Genomic DNA, 20026 nt, shown 5'->3' on the forward strand with positions numbered 1-20026 from the left:
AAGCATATGAGACACTCATGAAATACAATCTAAAGGAAGCTCCCAGCCTCTGTGTCTAAAAACACTACTCCATAAGCAGAGGATCTGATCAAAATTCCAGGAATAGGGGATCAGGCAGGATAGCTGGCTGGTGAAGCCACTAGCAGTGATGGTAGAAATTCAGTGAAGTGGAGGACATAAGAAAGAGTAAAAGTAAGGATTTCCAGCAGGGAGCAGAGGGGGCGCGGTCAGAGTCAACCACCTTGTAAATCTGATACCATCCAACGTTCTTGGCCTTCCCCAGTCAATAGAAATTGATCAGAGGCCAGACAAGAGATTCAGGCAAGGCTTTATTGGGGCCCCCGGTTGCAGCAGTGGGGAGCGAGAACAAACAACAGGATCCCTTGCTTGCTCACTAGCTGAGGGGGGGCGAGCTTGCTCCTTATATGGGGTGAGGGTAGGGGTGTGTCCAGGGGTCAGGCCGGAGGGGTGGCTTAGGCGTTTTGCCCACCCCTCAGGTGGTGTTGTGTGCAGGGGGCATGCACAGTACCCTGCTTTTGCTCCGGGCTCTTCAGAAATGGCAGTTGGGTTTTTTGGTCTTTTGTATCTTTTGTCCAGAATCTGCCCCAAGTGCGCATGCACGCAGTTATTTTTAGTCCCTTACAGTTTCCTTGTATTTTGTTGCTGGAGGAGAGGTGTGTCCAGGTGCCAGCACTGCAGCAAAGGGTCCCAGGTCCCAGCCGGTCTCAAACCAAAACAGCCAAGTACCAAGAGGAACTGTGAGAAGCAGATGACAGACCACACCAGCCTCTGGCAATTTGGGGTGCACGTTGCCAGTGCAGACCAGGCGTCCGCTGGCAGGATGGCTCATCCCTTTGCACCAGCATTTAGCTATCTTCTGGCCTGGTCCTCTCCCTGTGGGCATCAGCAGACACAGCTGCAAGCAGGTACTGCTGTCAACCAAGAGAAGCTAGGGCTAGTCGCAGCTATTTTTTTCAGTAAGGCAGATCAGAGAGGAAATGTTGGAGGTTCAGCTTAGGGCCTTCCTAGGAAGAAGTTCCTTCCAGGAGCGATGCCCGGCATAGCTGATCATTTCATTCTGGCTCCTGAGGACAGAGTCAGAAGCCAGCCGTGTAGAGCGCCCACAGCCTCCACGGGAGCTTGCATCGTAGTCTCGGTTTCCGTCTGTTCCTGGGCTCAGACTGCTGAGAGCTACCAGGAGGTTTGAGTGAGTTTCACGTCACCAACTGCAGAGCACAAAACTAAGAAGGGAGGGGATCCCTTCAGGTAAAGTCCAGAGAAATCCAAGTCTTAATCCTCGGGGGAGGTGTTGCGGATAGAAGCTCCTCTAAAGCAGCTACATTGAACTCAATGCAAATAGTTTTACGGATGAGGAAACTGAGGCACAGAAGACTTAACTCACTTCCCGGCTAGTGGCAGAACTGGTCACGTTTGGGGACAATGTTCCTGACTTCACAGGCTGCCCCTCAGCATCGACAGCCCCGTAAGCTCTGGCGGGGAGGGGACAGGGGCTGTGGGGACAGGAGGGGCACCTCTGATGTCGGTGAGCAGGGAGTCAGGGCTGACTTTGCAATCACACCGCACATACAGCCTTTTAAGCAGTGACAGAATCAGGCAAAGGAAAGTGCTCGTCACCCCCTCAGGGACAGCAAGGAGCTCCATCACGGTGCGTCCAGGTCAGAGTGGCCGTGGCATCACTTGTCCTCTCCGAACGGTTCGGGCGAGGTACCAAATCTGGCCTCCCAGCCTGGGCCCCCTGGTGCAGGGAACAGACCCTCTGTGACAGCCCGCAATTGTTCTAGACAAAAGCTACTACCCAAGTGAGTTGGTCAGGAGCTAACGGCACAGGGCCTCCCCATGGGGAAAAAAATGTGGACTGTTTCCACAGATCACTTGCTCCCTGCTCCCTGCTCCCTACTCCAGAAGACCTTTTAAGCTTCATCGTATTCTGCTAAGCGTGCATCTCCTGAGCCGTGCGTGCTGAAGTGAGCAGAAAATGAGGCTCAGAGACGTTCACCGTAGCTTCTGTCTGTGGTGGCTGTTTTCCTTTTGGGTTCATGAGGTTTGTGTGCACTTTGCCTTGGCTCAGGCCATTGGGTCAAGGCTGTCGAGGTTACAGACCTGCCCTGGTTTCTTCCCCTCCTTAAAGCTCACCAGCAACTCGGGGATGCGGCCACCCGGCAGTGGGAACTGCCTCCCATGGGGCAATTAAGCCAGTGAGCCTCAAACCGTGATAAAAGAAGACTTTGCAAAAAATAAAAATAAAAAATATAAAACTTCCAGAGCAAGAGTGAGCAAAATAGTGAGTCTTCCAAGTTAAGCAGATGTGGTAAAAGCACATTCATTTGATGTTTGTTTGGCTAATGAGAGCAAAAGCTTAATATACGTTATAGATTTCTCTTTTCCTTCTTCCATTTGTTAAGTTGTTGGTTGGTTTAAAAAGGAAATTATAAGAGCATGTTTAAATCATGTATCAATCATGTTTAAAAAGGAAATTATAAGAATATACTCTGCTTGAAATAGAGACACAGACGTAGAGAACAAACATATGGATACCAAGGGGGGAGGGAGGTTGGGATGAATTGGGAGATTAGGATTGACATATATACACTAATATGTATAAAATAGATAACTAATGAGAACCTACTGTATAGCACAGGGAACTCTACTCAATGCTCTGTGGTGACCTAAATGGGAAGGAAATCCAAAAAAAGGGGATATATGTATACGTATAGCTGATTCACTTTGCTGTACAGCAGAAAGTGACACGACATTGTAAAGCAACTATATTCCAATAAAAATTAATTTAAAAAAGTGCAAAATATGAAACCATAAAGATTCTAGAAGGAAAAAAAAGAATATACTCTGCTTTAAGATCTGAAAATTCATGTATCCTCGATTGAGTGAAATATATACACATTTTTTTTTATTAATGCATTGTCTGTCTTATCCTGGAATTAAGAGGTTGTAGTCTATTAGAAATTATTTTCAATAGTTTCAGTTGTGTGTTAAGCTGAGGCGGCTTAATGAGTTCAAATTTATATGTAAAAGGAACATTCAAGTCTCTCAGAACTGATTTCTAAGACTGAAGTCTCCTTAAGGATGCCTTAGTCACCCTTGGCCTATATAAGTGACCTTTAAGTTATAAAATGAGATTTTCTCTTATTTTAGAAAAAGTGGGGGAGGAGGAGGAGGAGGGATATTTGGAGGAATAGGGGAGGGGGAGGGGGAGGGGGAAGAGAAGGAGGGGGAGGAGAGACTTGGCAAGGATCCTCCTTGCACAGAGAGTTAAAAGGGGATCAATTTCTAGATGCCTCAACTCCCATTCCTAAAATCTGCCTGAGAACAGGTCGGAATGACCATGGAGATTTTTCCTTTCCCAGCTTCCCTTTCACAGTGGCCTTTTTGACAAAAAAGAAAGGAACGCCTTCGCCCATCCTTAATCTTACAACTGTACATTGCGCCAAGCTGTAAAAAACTGCGGGTGTCAAAGAGACAATTTAAAATACTGCCTTGGGAACAGCTCCTTTAATCAAAGCACAGTGGGCTTGTCTAGGGCCCAGTCTCTGTCTGCAGGTCTTGGAGGCATTTCTATGAGGGTGAAGTAAAGCATTAGAACCCAGATGTGTCAGCCTGTGTTAGGATGCTCTGAAATGGGATATATTGCAGAGTGAGGCAGTGAGAGGGGTTTCACCTCTTCCATCCCCCAAATACTGTCCAATAAAGGATCACTCTTGAGGGAGAATCCCCTGAGAACAGAACAAAGAGCCCCAGAAAATGTGTTTCCTCCCAGTATTTAATGGTAAATGATTATTTTCAGATATATTTATGTCTGAAGGACAGGGGCAGCTTAGTGATGCTGATTCTTTTAGGCATGACTAGAATGCTTTCTGAGCTACCAGAATTTTTCAATATCCACTAACGCCACCCTGCAGATAAAAACATTTTGTGATTTTTCAGATGTGGTGCGCTTCATTCTATAAGGTAGTGAAAGCCTATTTTAACACATCATATCACAAAATATTTATTCCAATTAGAGTCCGACATTGTGTTATTTCATTTCATAAAGTGTTTAATATTTTTCTATCTCCTTTTAACAAAAAACAAAATTGTGTGCCAGTTGTCAGGTTGATTTATGCTCACACTTTCATTAAATACATAAAAAAAGTTTGCTCGTGACACCTAACATAATCATTTCTGATTTTTATACATGATTCTTATTTAATAATTTCAAAAAGCTCGACACCAGTGTTCAATATACAAGCACATACTTTGCAAATACCATGCTTCATATGCCTTGCTTCAAAAATTACAATATTTTAACTACACTTTACATTGCATATTAGTAAATAAAGAGTAATAATTATATTAGATATATATATCACTTTGTTATTGATTGCTTTTGGTAATATATCCCACTAGATGTGCTGTTTAAGTTCTTTCTATTGTTCTTTTAAAAATAATGTTCTTTAAAACACATCGAAAAATGAAGTTGGCGTTGTCTAATTTTATTAAATAAAGAAAGTAAGCTTGATTTGACTAACTGGTTTGCCAACAAGGACTGACTTTGCTATTTTGGTTATATGGCAAATATTTTCCATCAACTTAATACACTAAATCTGAAGTCTCAAGGTTTCCACCAAAATTAAAATATTTATAAAGCAGGTAACAATCCAAAAATGGGCAGAAGACCTAAACAGACATTTCTCCAAAGAAGATATACAGATTGCCAACAAACACATGAAAGGATGCTCAACATCACTAATCATTAGAGAAATGCAAATCAAGACTACAATGAGGTATCACCTCACACCAGTCAGAATGGCCATCATCAAAAAATCTACAAACAATAAATGCTGGAGAGGGTGTGGAGAAAAGGGAACCCTCTTGCACTGTTGGTGGGAATGTAAATTGATACAGCCACTATGGAGAATGGTATGGAGGTTCCTTAAAAAACTAAAAATAGAACTACCATACGACCCAGCAATCCCACTCCTGGACATATACCCTGAGAAAACCATAATTCAAAAAGAGACATGTACCAAAATGTTCACTGCAGCACTATTTACAATAGCCAGGACATGGAAGCAACCTAAGTGTCCATCAACATATGAATGGATAAAGAAGATGTGGCACATATATACAACGGAGTATTACTCAGCCATAAAAAGAAACAAAATTGAGTTATTTGTAATGAGGTGGATGGACCTAGAGTCTGTCATACAGAGTGAAGTAAGTCAGAAAGAGAAAAACAAATACCGTATGCTAACACATATATATGGAATCTAAAAAAAAAAAAAAGGTTCTGATGAACCTAGGGGCAGGACAGGAATAAAGACGCAGATGTAGAGAATGGACTTGAGGACACGGGGAGGGGGAAGGGTAAGCTGGGAATAAGTGAGAGAGTAGTACTGACATATATACACTACCAAATGTAAAACAGATAGCTAGTGGGAAGAAGCTGCATCGCACAGGGAGATCATCTTGGTGCTCTGTGACGACCTAGAGGGGTGGGATAGGGAGGGTGGGAGGGAGATGCAAGAGGGAGGGGATATGGGGATATATGTATACATATAGCTGGTTCACTTTGTTATACAGCAGAAACTAACACTACATTGTAAAGCAATTATACTCCAATAAAGATGTTAAAAAAATAAAATAAAATAAAGCAGGTAAAATAGTAAAGACATTTTATAAACTAATATTGTGTTGACAAAATTATATTGAAATTAAAATTTCAATTTTCCCAATTCTTTCTGATTAAATAAGGTGCCTGTAAGTGAAGGGGTGACATCATCACTTAATACAAATTGAGAAAGCTTTTTAGTTATTCCTCCCAGAAATTTAAATAAGGAATAACTTTGATGAAAGGGTAACATCCATTTACAAAAAGGTAGTTCTATTTTTAATTTTTTGAGGAACTTCCATACTGTTTTCCATACTGGCTGCACCAACTTACATTCCCAACAGTGAACAAGGTTCCTTTTCTTCCACATTCTCACCAACACTTGTTATTTCTTATCTTTTTAATAATAACCATTCTAACAGGTGTGAGGTGATATCTTGCAGTTTTGATGTGCATTTCCCTAATGATAAGTGATCTTAAGCACATTTTCATATACCTATTGGCCATTTATATGTCTTCTTTGGAAAAATATCTATTCAGGGTCCTTTGCCCATTTTTCATTTGGGTTATTTGTCCTTTTGCTATTGAGTTGTATGAGTTCCTTGTGTATTTTGGATACTACCCCTTTATCGGATATGTGATTTACAAATATTTTCTCCCATTCTGTAGATTGTCTTTGCACTTTGTTGATTGTTCCCTTTGCTGTACAGAGCTTTTTAATGTGATGTAGTCCCACTTGTTTATTTTTGCTTTTTTTTTAACCTGTGCTTTTGGTGTCATGCCAAAAAAAATCATTGCCAAACCAAAGTCAAGGAACTTTTTCCCTACGGAAAAAGGAGTTTTATGGTTTCGGGTCTTATATTTAAGTCTTTTTATATTATTATTATTAATTTATTTTATTTATTTTTGGCTGCGTCGCATCTTCGTTGCTGTGTGCGGGCTTCCTCTAGTTGCGGTGAGTGAGAGCTACTCTTCCTCAAGGTGCGCGGGCTTCTCACTGCGGTGGCTTCTCCTGTTGCGGAGCATGGGCTCTAGGCATGCGGGCTTCAGTAGTTGTGGCTCGTGGGCTCTAGAGCACAGGCTCAGTAGTTGTGGCGCACGGGCTTAGTTGCTCCGCGGCATGTGGGATCTTCCTGGACCAGGGCTCGAACCCATGTCCCCTGCAATGGCAGGCGGATTCTTAACCACTGCACCACCAGGGAAGCCCATATTTAAGTCTTTAATCCATTTGGAGTTGCTATTTGAATACCTCAGATGGCACATCCACTCCACCTTAGAAAATGGGCCTGTGTAAACAAGAAAATGGCCCAACTTAAAATCGTAAAGAAAAGAGTTATCATGTTTATCGAGACATTCTGTACTTTTTAATGGCAGCTGTGATCTTTACTCTGTAATCTCTCTCTAATTCTCCCCAAAGTGGCTCTGCCAATGGTCACTCCCAGGCTTTCTCAGCCTCATGAAGACCCACCAGTAGCTGGATGTACAGCCCCCATCTCAACTTCCATTGATCAGAGGAGCCACTGAATACAGTTCATACTTGGACTGGCCAAGGGACCTGCGGCTTTTCTGAATGGCAGTCCTGAAGTTCTGCAAAAACTATAACAGTGATCCCATCTAGGCCAGCTGGCTAAGGCCAGGAAGGGGGAACAACATCTGCACATACCCTAAAAAATAATGAAAATGAATAAATAACAACAACCATAAAAATGGTAAACAAAAGATATTCTGAGGTTATGGTTGACATTAACTCAATATGTCAACACTTCAGTGAGACCACAAAAAGGTTAATGCTATTTTAGAGACATTCATGGAAGCCTTGGTTCCAGAACAAAGGAGGGATTGTTTGGGATCTGTCTGTGCTGGTCAGATCACCGCTGCACCAGTGTGTTTTAATCTGGGTGCCTCAGTCTGTAAGCAGCCCTGACAAACTGAAGTTTCCTGATAAATTCCCTCCACCACTGCCATTCAAACACATGGGTCATTGCAGGGTCAAACTGGGGTGAGAAAGAAGTGGGTTGGACTGGGGTGTTATTGTAATTCTGGAATTTACAAAATCTTTGACATTGTATAACTTCCTTGAACTGTAATAAGCAAAATGACCAATAAAATCTATCTCCAAATGGCCTCTGTCTCTGCTATTGTTAAAATTACCCAAGGACTCCAGAAGTGATCAAATAGAGGTCTTGATGGACAGAAATTACAGGGTGCTATACTTTAATTTAATGGAAGAAACATTTTCTGTTAAGCAAATAGACTAAGTTTTAAGACTGTGAGTCCCTGAACTTGGAAGTGACCGTCAGAGGAGGTCTGGTAGAAGGGCAACTAATTGAATGAGATAACCCTAACTCTAACCTGGTTTACCCTGGCTGCCATATTTCTACTTTTTACCTTGGGTGTGGGGGTGAGAACAGAATGGGTCTGGCAATCAGCCACCCACCTTCCTTCTCTGCATGGCTTCTGATGCCACCTAAAAGCATGTCCCCTCCGTCCTCCTGTGGTGGTGGCTTTGGCCCAACACACTACCCTCTTTTGCCAAGCAGCGCACACAGAGGCCCCGGGATCACCCAAGAGGAGAGCGGTGGAGACCCAGGGAATGTCTGCTCTTATCTAAGCAGGGAGAGACTGAGCAGAGGTGGGATATTGTGCTACTTGGTGGCCTGGAGAATGAGGGACAAACAGCCTCTCTCCCTCTCCCTCCTCAGGGCCCAGCACCAAAGGACTGGGGAATTGCATCTGACTTGACAAGGATGAAAAGGCCAGAGGGATGTCAGCCTACCTGGTATTTACTAGGCTCCTAATATGGGCCCTTTACATGAGGCTCTTGATACTCTGAGGATTAGACATTTTTATAGGGCTATATGGAATTCTGAAGGCCATGAAAAGCCATGGGTGAATCCAGTATGGGAGTGACATCAGATTAGCAATTTAGGGCCGGCTCTGGTGCGAAGGCTTAAGGAAGGAGAAAAAGAGACCTTCATATGTCTGCCTGGTCTCCCTGCCCAGCAACCAGGGCAGGGAGAAGGGCAGGGCTTTGGAGATGATGCTCTCTCCAGGAACAAAGAGCTTTGGTCAGTTTGAAACATCCCCTAGACCCTGTTTCTCGGTGCTCAGTATCTGGGAGGCAACTTGATAAAGGAGGTATGGCCCAAAGCGGGGTTGGTCTGATCCACCTGTTGACCTTGGTTCATTTGCAAATCAGCCTAAATGAGAAGACCCTCAAAATTAGCCACGCTTCATCCAGAAATATCCCTAAACCCCCAAATCCTTGTTAATCAGGCAGGTACTTGGACAGGCATATGGCCGAGAGAGGTTGGGGATAGGAGAGAATGTATTTGCATTTCATCAGTTTCCATCTTGGTTCTACTCAATTTTCTGTGTGGGAATTTTTAACTGAATCCACCTAAGCTTCAAGCAATGTCTAGCTGCCTAAGGGATCCTAAAAGGTCATCTTACGTCAGGCAGGAAAGGCCTCAAACCAACTCTATAGCCCATGAACCCCAGAGGCAGAGCAGCTCAAAGAGGCTGCCTAACCTTGCTTTGTATGCTGAGTTTGTCCTCACACCAATACTTCATCTTCTGTTCATTTGCAGCAGTGAAAGGGACAGATGATTAAGTACTATTGGGAGGCATGGGGAATTCATCGGAAGGTGGGCTTGCTTGCATTAAACCATATTTATAACCTTTTGCAGTTGAAGACAATTGAGCAGCCAAAGAAAATAGCCCAAGAGGGAAACCAAAGAGATTTAAGATGTCTTGATGGACAGTTCTTGACAAAGCTCCCAGACCGGTATAATCTGGTATAATCTCGTTGAAAATGCAGCCCTTTCCATCCTTTACTGGAAGGTTCTACTAATAAAAGATAAAACAGCCCATGACTGGTCTTATCTGCATGATTAGTGGTGTTTACAAAACACAGATTCATTGTGTAGCAAGAGAATAACTAGTACAAGCTTGTTTGCAGGTGTAAAATTTAAAAAGAATCTGCAGAGACTTCCCTGGTGGTCCAGTGTTTAAGACTTCGCCTTCCAATGCAGGGGGTGCGGGTTCAATCCCTGGCCAAGGAACTAAGATCCCACATGCCTCGGGGCCAAAAAAACAAAACATAAAATAGAAGTAATATTGTAACAAATTCAATAAAGACTTTGAAATTGGTCCACATCAAAAAAGAAAAAAGAAAAAAGAAAAATCTTAAAAAGAATCTGCAAACATCAGAAACACAAGGGCTCCATTCCCTTCCACCACCACTCATTTGATTGATCTAAGGCAGGCTGTGAGCTGGGTCTGAAGAATCCCATATAAATAAATCAAGAAACAGTGGATACGTCCTTTCAAGCTGATCAGACAAACAAGGGGAAAGCTCATGTTTTGGACATAACCTGAAAGTCCACTTGAAAAGGCTTGAGCACATTATGGGTACAGTAGGGGCACGGATAAGAAAGGAGAATTCTAAAGGATTCTTACTCAACTCTAACTAACCAGCTCAGGATTGAAGAGCAGTCGGGGTTAGGGAGGGAAGGGACAGAAAACCCAGAGATGTGGAGGACTACAGAAAGCTCTGCAGAAAAGGTGAGAGCCTCCAGAACAAAGAGTCTATTTCATTCAATTCCACACATCTGTCCTTCACCCTCTCTCAACCACTCACTCCCACGTCACAAATTCTCCACCCCGACAGAGGTTTCCACCTCAGGATGCCTCCATGCTTTCCTGCTGGCCAATGTGCCTCCTATTGCCCTCATAATTTCCCTAATCCCCTGAGGCTGCATCTTCACCACTTCTGTCACCCAAAGTCACCAGCCCCTAACCGATGTCATCAGAAAGCACGTTATATGGATTTCTTCAACATAACCGTGTCTCTAAAGGTTTAGACTTAAAATGCATTTGTATACATCACATCATCTTCTAAACCTACTTAGTAAGCTCATTTTTTAAATCTGCAGCCTAATGAGTCCCTTTAAGAATACACATTTCTGTGTGTATTTGGTTTTCCTGAAGTGGGGCCTATCTGGCACATCTTTTAAAGATACAGTCTCAAATGTTTTAGAGTTTACAACGTAAGGCAGTTTCAAGAGAACCCAACTCATATAGTTTCAGCTCGATTACCAGCAAACTATTAATAGCTTGTCTGCCTGTCTGCAGGAACTGGCTGGGAAAACTCTGCAATCAGATGCCTTTCACACCCCCTGTGACTGAGCTCTGACCAGTGCAGGGCTGCTTGTACTTTCAGGTGATAGAAAACACCCCAAAGAGAAAAGCCAGACCTGTGTCCACGCCAAAGCAAGCCACACGGACAGAAGGCGTTCACGAAGCTGACGGTTTTCTTCACAGAGCCACCCTGAGCCAAAGGGCTCCCCCAACCTTCCTCCCATTTCAGAACTCCCAGTCTCAAGATGCTTGTGGATTCCTCAGGATCCATGGCCTCCGTTTGAAAAATACTTCATTAATCATTCAATTCTGTCACTTAGGAGGTGAGAAAAGCAGAGGTAGACATTTGACATTGAAGAGCAGGCCTGCTTATAAAGGGAAATTTATCAATCAGTGTTCCGTTAGGAAAACTAGAACCACTCCAGCAATTTCGGAGGGTCAGAAGGGATGGAGGAGCAAAGAGAGAAAGCTGAGGTTGAACCTGTCTGACTGGGGAAACAAAAACAGGGACAGTCTTCCCCCAGAGTCCTTCACGGAGGCTGATGGAGCCCCTGCACCAGTTTGCTGAATGTCGGGGGTCCGCTCGCCCGTGGAAGCTGCAGGCAACTAGGAGCCTACAGTTACCAGATGTCACTCGTGCTGGAGCGGAGCCCAGGCTCTGTGCCGCTGCTTGAGCAGAACCCAGGAGCCTGCGCTGCCTGGGGGCTGCTGTTGCCACTTGCCGGTGGTGACTTCAGATGCAGGGGGAAAAAAAGGCATCTCCCTTCCTCCTGAGACAGAGACCAGCAGCCCCTGGCAGCCAGGAGCGGGCCTCGGAGGTCTCCTGTGAACATGAACCCTTTCACAAAACACCCACAGCAGACAAGGCCATCACTCTGGCCAAGCTGGGGCAAGACAAAAACACGACCGCTCCACCATCATGGGTGAACTTGGCCAACACAGGAGCACTGTTCAAACCACAAAGTGAGCAAACATCCCCATTCTGGCTGATGTGAGCATCTGCTGCTTCTTTACCAAGGACAATTTGGGCCTCACCCTGCTTGTCCCTACTTCTAGATCAGATTTGTTAAGACACCCAGTCATGGAATTACCCCACTTCCACACAGCATCTAACCCAGAGCGACCTCCTCTCCCTAAACTCTCCCCCAGATCACCTACCACAAGGCCAAACCCTATAATCGACTCTTTCTTACACTCTCAACTGAGACACCCCCAGTTCCCTTGTGGTCACCAGGTAGTCTAGGCAATTAAACAAGCATTGGCTAAGAACCAAGGTTAATAGCTTATTGATGTGTTACCACCACACTACAAAAAAGAGGTAGGTGTATGGGATGAATTACACAATGCTTGTTTCAAATCACCTGGAACTGTCCTCTTATCTCTCCTCTTATTTCTCAACAGTTTTTCTTGTTTTTAATCTCCTTTATCCACTCCATCTGAGTGCTGAAGTCATGTCCACCTCACTAATTCAATTTTCTGTCATATCTAGTCAACTGCTGACTAGCTCTATTCTCGTACCATATTTGCATAATATTGGACTATGTCGGGTACCAGATGAGGTGCATTCAGTTAAAGATGGCTCTAGGTCTCCACCCAAATCCTCCACCCAGAAGGAAGAATGGAACGCCCTATGTTTTAATTTTGCATGACTAATCCAGGACCTAGCAGCCTGGGTCAGTTAAAAATGGAGCTTGGGCTGCAATCAGCTCTAGTTGAACCACACAGAGAATGGGAAAAGGAAAAGGGTGATTCCCAAGAAAAGCTAGAGGAGCTCTGACCAGAATTAGGGAAAATGGAGCTGAGCAAGGAAAAACAATGGATGTCCACTAGAGCACCCTTAACTGCTATTGTTGTTCACCTACCTATTTTGAGTGAAAACCTGTGCATTTTGGGGCTTCTTTCCTAATACCGGTTACTCATACCAGAGAAAAACGCTCCAATGCCACTTTTTTTCCTTGTCACTGTCACCAACAGCAGCACTGAGCCAGGTCTGTCATGGTCACCTCATGGTTTTTGGAGCTAACAGATTCTCAAAACTGCTGGTGCAACACTTGCCCCTCCAGTGTAACATGGGGTCTGGTTCTACATATTCATATATTTTATTTTTGAATGTTTAGTATTTGGGCTTACAATTCAGAATAAGGTAAAGAACTCCAGAACTCCAGGATAACCCTGGAAAGTTAAGGACCAATGAGGGATTTTTTTTTTTCCTAGACATATTGCGATATTGAAATTCCCTCTCAGCTCTCCAGACCAGGTGATTGGAGCCAAGAGGCTCTACCAAATGACTCATTTAGGAACTTGACAACCTGGAAGGTTTTATTTTTATCCACTTACCCAACAAACACAGGAATGAAAGCACTAATAAGTCATTCGATCATTACCAAAAATCATTAATATGCATGAAGACACTCCCTGTTTCTTTCTCTAGGACCGAGGGCTAATCATGGCTTTTAACAACCACTATCTCTGTGAACTAAAAGATGCGAATCACCCAAGTATTAAGTCCATTCTGAATGCTCAGGGTGCTGAGGCCTACTTTGGAATGAATTAAACTGACTTAAAGAAGGTCCATTCATGTGGAGACAGGTGAGGCCAAAGGCCACCTTATACATGAATGGGTGTAAGGAACGGGTTTTATTGGGAAAACATATAAGCTAGTACGATGAGGCATACAGTCCCCTGCTCTGTCCTCATCCACGGAGAAGTACAAAGGGGCAGAGCACGTCGGGCAAACCACAGTATGCTCCAAGGGCAAGCCCTGCCTCGGTTACCTCATCTGCACAGTGCCGGCACGAAAGCAGCCTGACATGCTGAGAGAGGAAACGCCAGTGCACGGGTGTCAGGCTGTCCGAGTTTACACACCAGATGCTAGAACTTGGCGACTTTGTAAGAAGTGGCGCTCTAGCTTCAGGGGCACAAGAGTCTCTAGTTCCATGGGAAACTAAGTGTACGCCCAGCCTCTCTCAGCTGGCAGCAGGTGACCTTCAGTCCCAGGTAGCCCACTTCCAGACAACCTGAGGAGGGCTCTGAGGGTGATCAGTGAACAATTCTACCCGTCTCTCCACAATTTACAAGGCACAGATTCATCTCCAGCTTTTTCTTAGCGGAAGTATTAAAGAATCCGTTCATCTTGAGGGAGCATAGAAAGCGGAATTGAAACTGTTCTGTGCCTTTTGAAAACAATAATGCAGCCATCGTTAATCTCTGCCACTGACTTGGAAGTTAGCACCCTCTGAGTTCAAACCCCTTCACTTGGCAATCAGTGAAAGAAAAAAATGCATCTTAAAGTACATCCTGTTAAATACACAAAGGGATGCTGGATTGCTCAGTGCCAAGGGTCCTGTGACTCCTTCCTCAAAGTCATACAGCCAATGGGACATTAACCATCCCCCTGGAGAATTAGATTTGCAAGTCAGCCCCAGGCTATGTGCCTAACATTCAAGTAGCTTTGGGATCTCAGTGACTAGGCTTCCCAAAGACATGCATGATGGAAAGGTGCTCACAGGACAAAAAGAGTCAAATGTGCTTTTGCTTTACATTACAACTGAAGAAAATTGAGAATTTGCTTTTTAAATTATTGTTTTTACTACCCAGTTGTAAACTATCTTATTCTTTTAGTATGAATATATATTGTTAGAGAGGGTGAAATCCTTTTCATATATTTATTGGCCATTTGTAGTTTGTGAATGATTTTTTTTCCTGCCTTTGGCTGTCATTTTCCACTTGGAGTTTTAAAAAGGAAATTGTAAGCATTCCTTACATATTAAAGTTATTGACCATTTCTTTGTGATACAGTTTGCAAGCATTTTTCCTAGCTTGTTATTTGTCATATTTGGTATCTGACACACAAAAGTTGAACGAGTTATTAGCTGGGTCTATCAACCTTTTCTTTTATAATTTTTACCTTTGTTTTATGAGTAAAAAGTCCTTTCTAAAATAAAAGTTATGTAAGTAATTATATTTCCTTCTAGTGATTTTAAGCGTTTGTTTGAGGGGTTTTTTACATTTAAATCCACCTGAAATTTATGTTAATGTATGGGAGGAGATCACAAAATCTAACTATTTTTTCAAATAGTTATCTGGTTATTCCTAATCTGTTTATTGACAAGTTCTTCCTCTTCAACATAAAATGCTACTTTTGTCATCTAATGAATTTTTATATATACCTGATCTGGATCTGGAATATTCTATTTCATTGATCAATCTGCACCTGATCACATAATTTTCATACTATAACTTTGAAATACTATATTGTCTGGTGATACACATTATCTTCCCCCCTGCCTTTTTTTAAAGAATGCTGTGTTTTTATTTAATTTAAATTTTTTTTTTTTTTTGGCTGTGAGGAGCAGCATGTGGGATCTTAGTTCCCCCACCAGGGATCGAACCCGTGCCCCCTGCATTGGAAGCTCAGTGTCTTAACCACTGGACTGCTAGGGAAGTCCCATATCCTTCCCCCTTTTTAATTTTTACAACCATTTATATGCATAAATAAATATTTTATATCAACTTTAAATCGTTTGGTAAATTTCCCTCCCAAAAATCCCACTGAAATTGGAATTGGAATTATAGTAAATGTATTAACTAATTCTGATAAATTGACTGGTTTTGCAATCCAGGACCTATAAATAATGTCATTCTACTTCTGTAAGTCATTGTTCATGACCTTGTTTTCCTTCTCATAGACCCTAGAATGTTTTATTAATTCCTATGGTATCTATTTTTCAATAATTCATGAGATCTTTTATTCTTTATATTATTCAAGTTATTAATGCTCTTATAAAGGAAAATAATTAGGTTTGGTGTATTTATTTTATAACAGCACACATTTTGAAATCTCCTTTTAGTTCTAAGTGCTTCACCTGATTCTCTTGAGATAACTTGGGGTCATCAATTTAATAGCTATTAAGGCAAAATATGTATAAATTATAACTATAATTGAATGTTTAAATAGTTTTATGATTTAAAATTAAATACTTTCACCTGGATTACCTCATTTAATTCTCACAAAACTTATATGAGATAAAATTTAGTGTCCTTATTTCACAGATGAAGGAACTCAGGCTGAATCTACACCACTGGCAAATGACAGAATTGGAACCTGAACGCAGAGAATTGGTTAAAAATCTCAATTACATATATTTATATGGAGTATTATACATTTATTGTACATGATTCTGTAGAATACTGTCTAATTTAGTGCTTCTGTACTGTTTTTCACTTCACAGCACACATAGAAAATGAAAATATTGTATAATATTGTATGGGGCTAAGTGGACAACCAGCTTGCAGCTCTGGCCCTCTAGACACCTATGTCCCAGGACATCTATAACCCAGTTAAAGCACTGCATTTGGGATGCTCTGAATTACTGATGTGCAAAGATGCCCATGTTGCAGTGTTACGCCACAGTATGTCCCTGTGAGGAATAAATGAATAAAAACATGTAAAGCCCTTATTATGATGCCTGGAATATCAAACGCCCTCAGTAGTAGCTGTTATTGTCCCTTTTCTTCTGCCCTTAGGTCTGTACAGAGCAGGCCTCTTTCTTATGTTTCAGGAACGTCCTTTATCAAAAAAAATAAAAAAGTAACTGTGTGCGCCAGAAGATCCTGTTTACCCACCTAAACAACCCTGGTTCTTCAGACAGCATGATCAAGTACAGCCCATGCAAACCTGGACCCTCTACTTTATTTATTTATTTTTTGTAATGCTCATAGAAGATTTATTTGTAATATCCCCAAACTGGAAACAAACCAAATGTCAATCAACACTTAAAGGAATAGATAATGGTATATTCATAAAACGGAAAAATTACTGCAATGAAAAGGAATAAACTAGTAACACATACAGCCACGCGGATATATCACAAAATAAGTATGCTGTGTGAAAGAAACCAGATAAAAAAGAATAAATACTGCATTATTAATTTTTTAATAAAATTCCTAAAAATACAACCTAATCTCTAGTGGTAAAAATCAGAACAGTGGTTGTCTGGGATAAGAGGGCAAAAGAGGTGGGAAATACTCAAAAGGAACACGAAGAAATTTTGAGGTGATTTTATGTGCATTTGCTTGACTATGGTGATAGTTTTATGGATGTATGCATATGTCACAGCTCATTAAGATGTACACTTTAAATATTGGACCCTCTACTGTAGCATCCATATTGGACCCTCTAGCATCCATATTGGACCCTCTACTTTAGCATCTATATTGGACCCACTACTGTAGCATCCATATAAGATGCCTCAAATCCCATCCCGTGTTCTGTGTGGATCCCGCCCAGCGCGGCCCCACCCCAATGGTCCCAGGCATTTCCAAGTGGATTCAATACTCCGGTTGGTCCTACTTGCAGCCTGTTACTTTCTCTGGACTCTTGTTCTCAGATTCTGGAGTTACCTTCCTCTCTCCCCACTCACCACCCCCTACCCTGGCTCCAGCTCCTAACTCCACTTTCGTGCAGTCTCAATAACCATCACTGGTTGGCTTTACCAGATTTTGCTAAAGGTTTGGAGTAATGGAGGGAGATTACAGCAAAGTACAGGCAACAGATTAAATCTAACACTAGACTTTAATGTCCTAAAAATGTATCGAATATTCCTCTGATGGGCCTTCCTGAATCGTAAGGAAGAGACCTGCTCTGTGTGCACCTAAGGGGAAATAACAGCCACTCCTGAGGGCTCCTGGCCTTCCAGGTATTATAATAAGGTCTTCACATGTATGTACTCATGTATTTCTCTTGCTGGGTATGATCAGCTGACTATCACCTTTTTGATACACGCGTCTTCTCATTTCCCCTTCTCTCTCTTTTCTGTGCTTGAAATCCCCTCAGTCATTCCAGCTGCCAGAAAACAGCCCTCAAACTCTGTATCCTTTATTTAGGAAGCCATTTATTCCTCTTTTCTTTCCCCTCATGCCCAGTGGAAGGGAAGCCTCCTCTTCAACTCAGAGGTCCATTAGGTGATTTTTCTGTATAAGGATCCATCACCTTTAAATAAATTATGCCACTTCTAAGTGTACAGATGCAAATACAGTGTTTTGGTTCTGAATTGCTTTTTTTTCCTTCTGGCTACATAAGCTTCCTCACCCACGTTGTCTCCTCCTCCTGGGCATAATCCTATTTGTCCAAGAACCTCTCTCTGGAGCGTCCATGGCTTATCTCCTGCCACAAGTGGGACTGCTGCTTTCACTCTCGGGTTCCAGCCCCTGTACCCCTAGTAAGTGCAGAGATGGTGTGTGGTCCAGACAAGGTGGGAAGAAAAGCCCCCCCCAATCTCCCCTTCTCTCTGCTCCCCCGATTTATCCAGACTGACCTTCAGGGACCTGTTCAGATCACAGCCCTCCTGCCCCGCTATCTGTTACTCACTTACCTAAAAAGTTTTCAGCAAACTGCTCCTTCAAGATGCAAATAGCTTGGGGCTTCCCTGTTGGCGCAGTGGTTGAGAATCTGCCTGCTAATGCAGGGGACACGGGTTCGAGCCCTGGTCTGGGAAGATCCCACATGCCGCGGAGCAACTAAGCCCGTGAGCCACAATTACTGAGCCTGCGCGTCTGGAGCCTGTGCTCCGCAACAAGAGAGACCGTGATGGTGAGAGGCCCGCGCACCGCGATGAAGAGTGGCCCCCGCTTGCCTCGACTGGAGAAAGCCCTCGCACAGAAACGAAGACCCAACACAGCCATAAAAAAATAAATAAATAAAAATTTTAATTAATTAATTAATTAAGATGCAAATAGCTTACACCCAGGGAAAGCTGCACAGAGCTGGCCTACTTCCTGAGAAGTTTCCTTCTTAGCTTTGGCAGATAAGTAAATGTTGGGATCTTTGAAAGTAATTCTTCTTAGCTGAATATAACTCCCGCTGATGGAGTGGGGAGGCAGTGGTCAGAGGGCCTGGTGTGGACCCATGACCTTTTCTGGGCCAGGCCAGGGGATGCCTTTGTCCTTGACCTCCTGACCTTGAAGCTGGCTCCTTCAGGTGGCTGTCATAAAAGACACATTCCATCCCTGCCACCTTCCACCCCAGCCAGGTACTGGTCACTCTCAGCCTGCTCAGTCTAAACTGCAATTCGTGGCCAACAAAACGGAACTTTCTTCAGTCAGGCCCATTGGTGGACCATTTGCCTAGACATACCCTGTAGGTCTGATACCTGAAACCCCAGAAAGAAAGAGTGAGTCACCTAAAGTTTTATGCTTTGAAGTGGCAAGATGGGTGTCACACCCAAGGGTCCTAGCTTCAAGTCCTGCCCTCTGTCCGTCACGCCTCAATGCCTCCACCTCTCCTCGCTGATGGCAGGGCTTCCAAGACAGGCCACCTTCTTCCAGCACAGCCTTTCCCAGTCGGGCACCCCTCAGCCCACTCTCCAGTGCCCTGGGCCCCCGATGGAGGACAGTGGGCAAGCCTGTTCCCCCAGGTCTGTCCCCATGTTCTGGTCTTCCTCACATAAACAGGCACCCTTCACATGCCCCTTCCCTTAGGGGTCTGCAGTCTGCTTTATCTGGGAAAACAACCTGTGCTCAGGTAGAAACTGGGACTGACCAGTAGCTTAACAAAGTGTTTCATCTCCCAAGAAGGATGTTGATACAGAATTTTCATGACATTTGGACTTACAATCACAGGATCCAAGAATCCTAGGGTATGACAGCATGGAGGGACTTCAGCGATGCTATAGACCAGCACATCCGTTTTCCAGATGGGGAAACTGAGACTCAGGAGGGGAAGTGGCTTTTGCAATGGTTTCCCATCATTATGAAGAAGTAGAGCCCATGGTTCCTGATTTCCAGGCCAGTGCTTTTCTTACTGGCTCAGATATCAACTGAAATCAGAGCGGGCTCTGAATGCCCCAGGAGCTGGGTCGGGGAGGGGTATGAAGACACATTCACATACAGAAGGACCCTAAGGAGAAGGAGGTACAACATTAGTTCAAGAAGAGTGTGTTTTGTTTTTTGTTTAAAAAAAAAAGACAAAAAACTTTTTAAATTCTAAAACTAATGCATGTTTTTTTTTTAAATATAGAAGAGTATAACATGGAAAATAGATCTCCCTTCCCCAGAGGCATTCGCTATTAAGCTGGTGTATCCTTTCAAACATTTTTATCCATAAATAAACATACACATATTTGTATATGTTTGTATATTTATTTACAAATGTGCATATAGATACATACATTTTTTCATAAAAGAGAGCTCATATTATACATTCTATTCTGAGATTTGCTTTTCTGCTTTACTTAATGTATTCAGTACATTTTGTCTATG

Source organism: Balaenoptera borealis, assembly GCF_965194805.1.
Source record: "Balaenoptera borealis genome assembly, chromosome: 3".
Taxonomy (NCBI): Eukaryota; Metazoa; Chordata; class Mammalia; order Artiodactyla; family Balaenopteridae; genus Balaenoptera; species Balaenoptera borealis.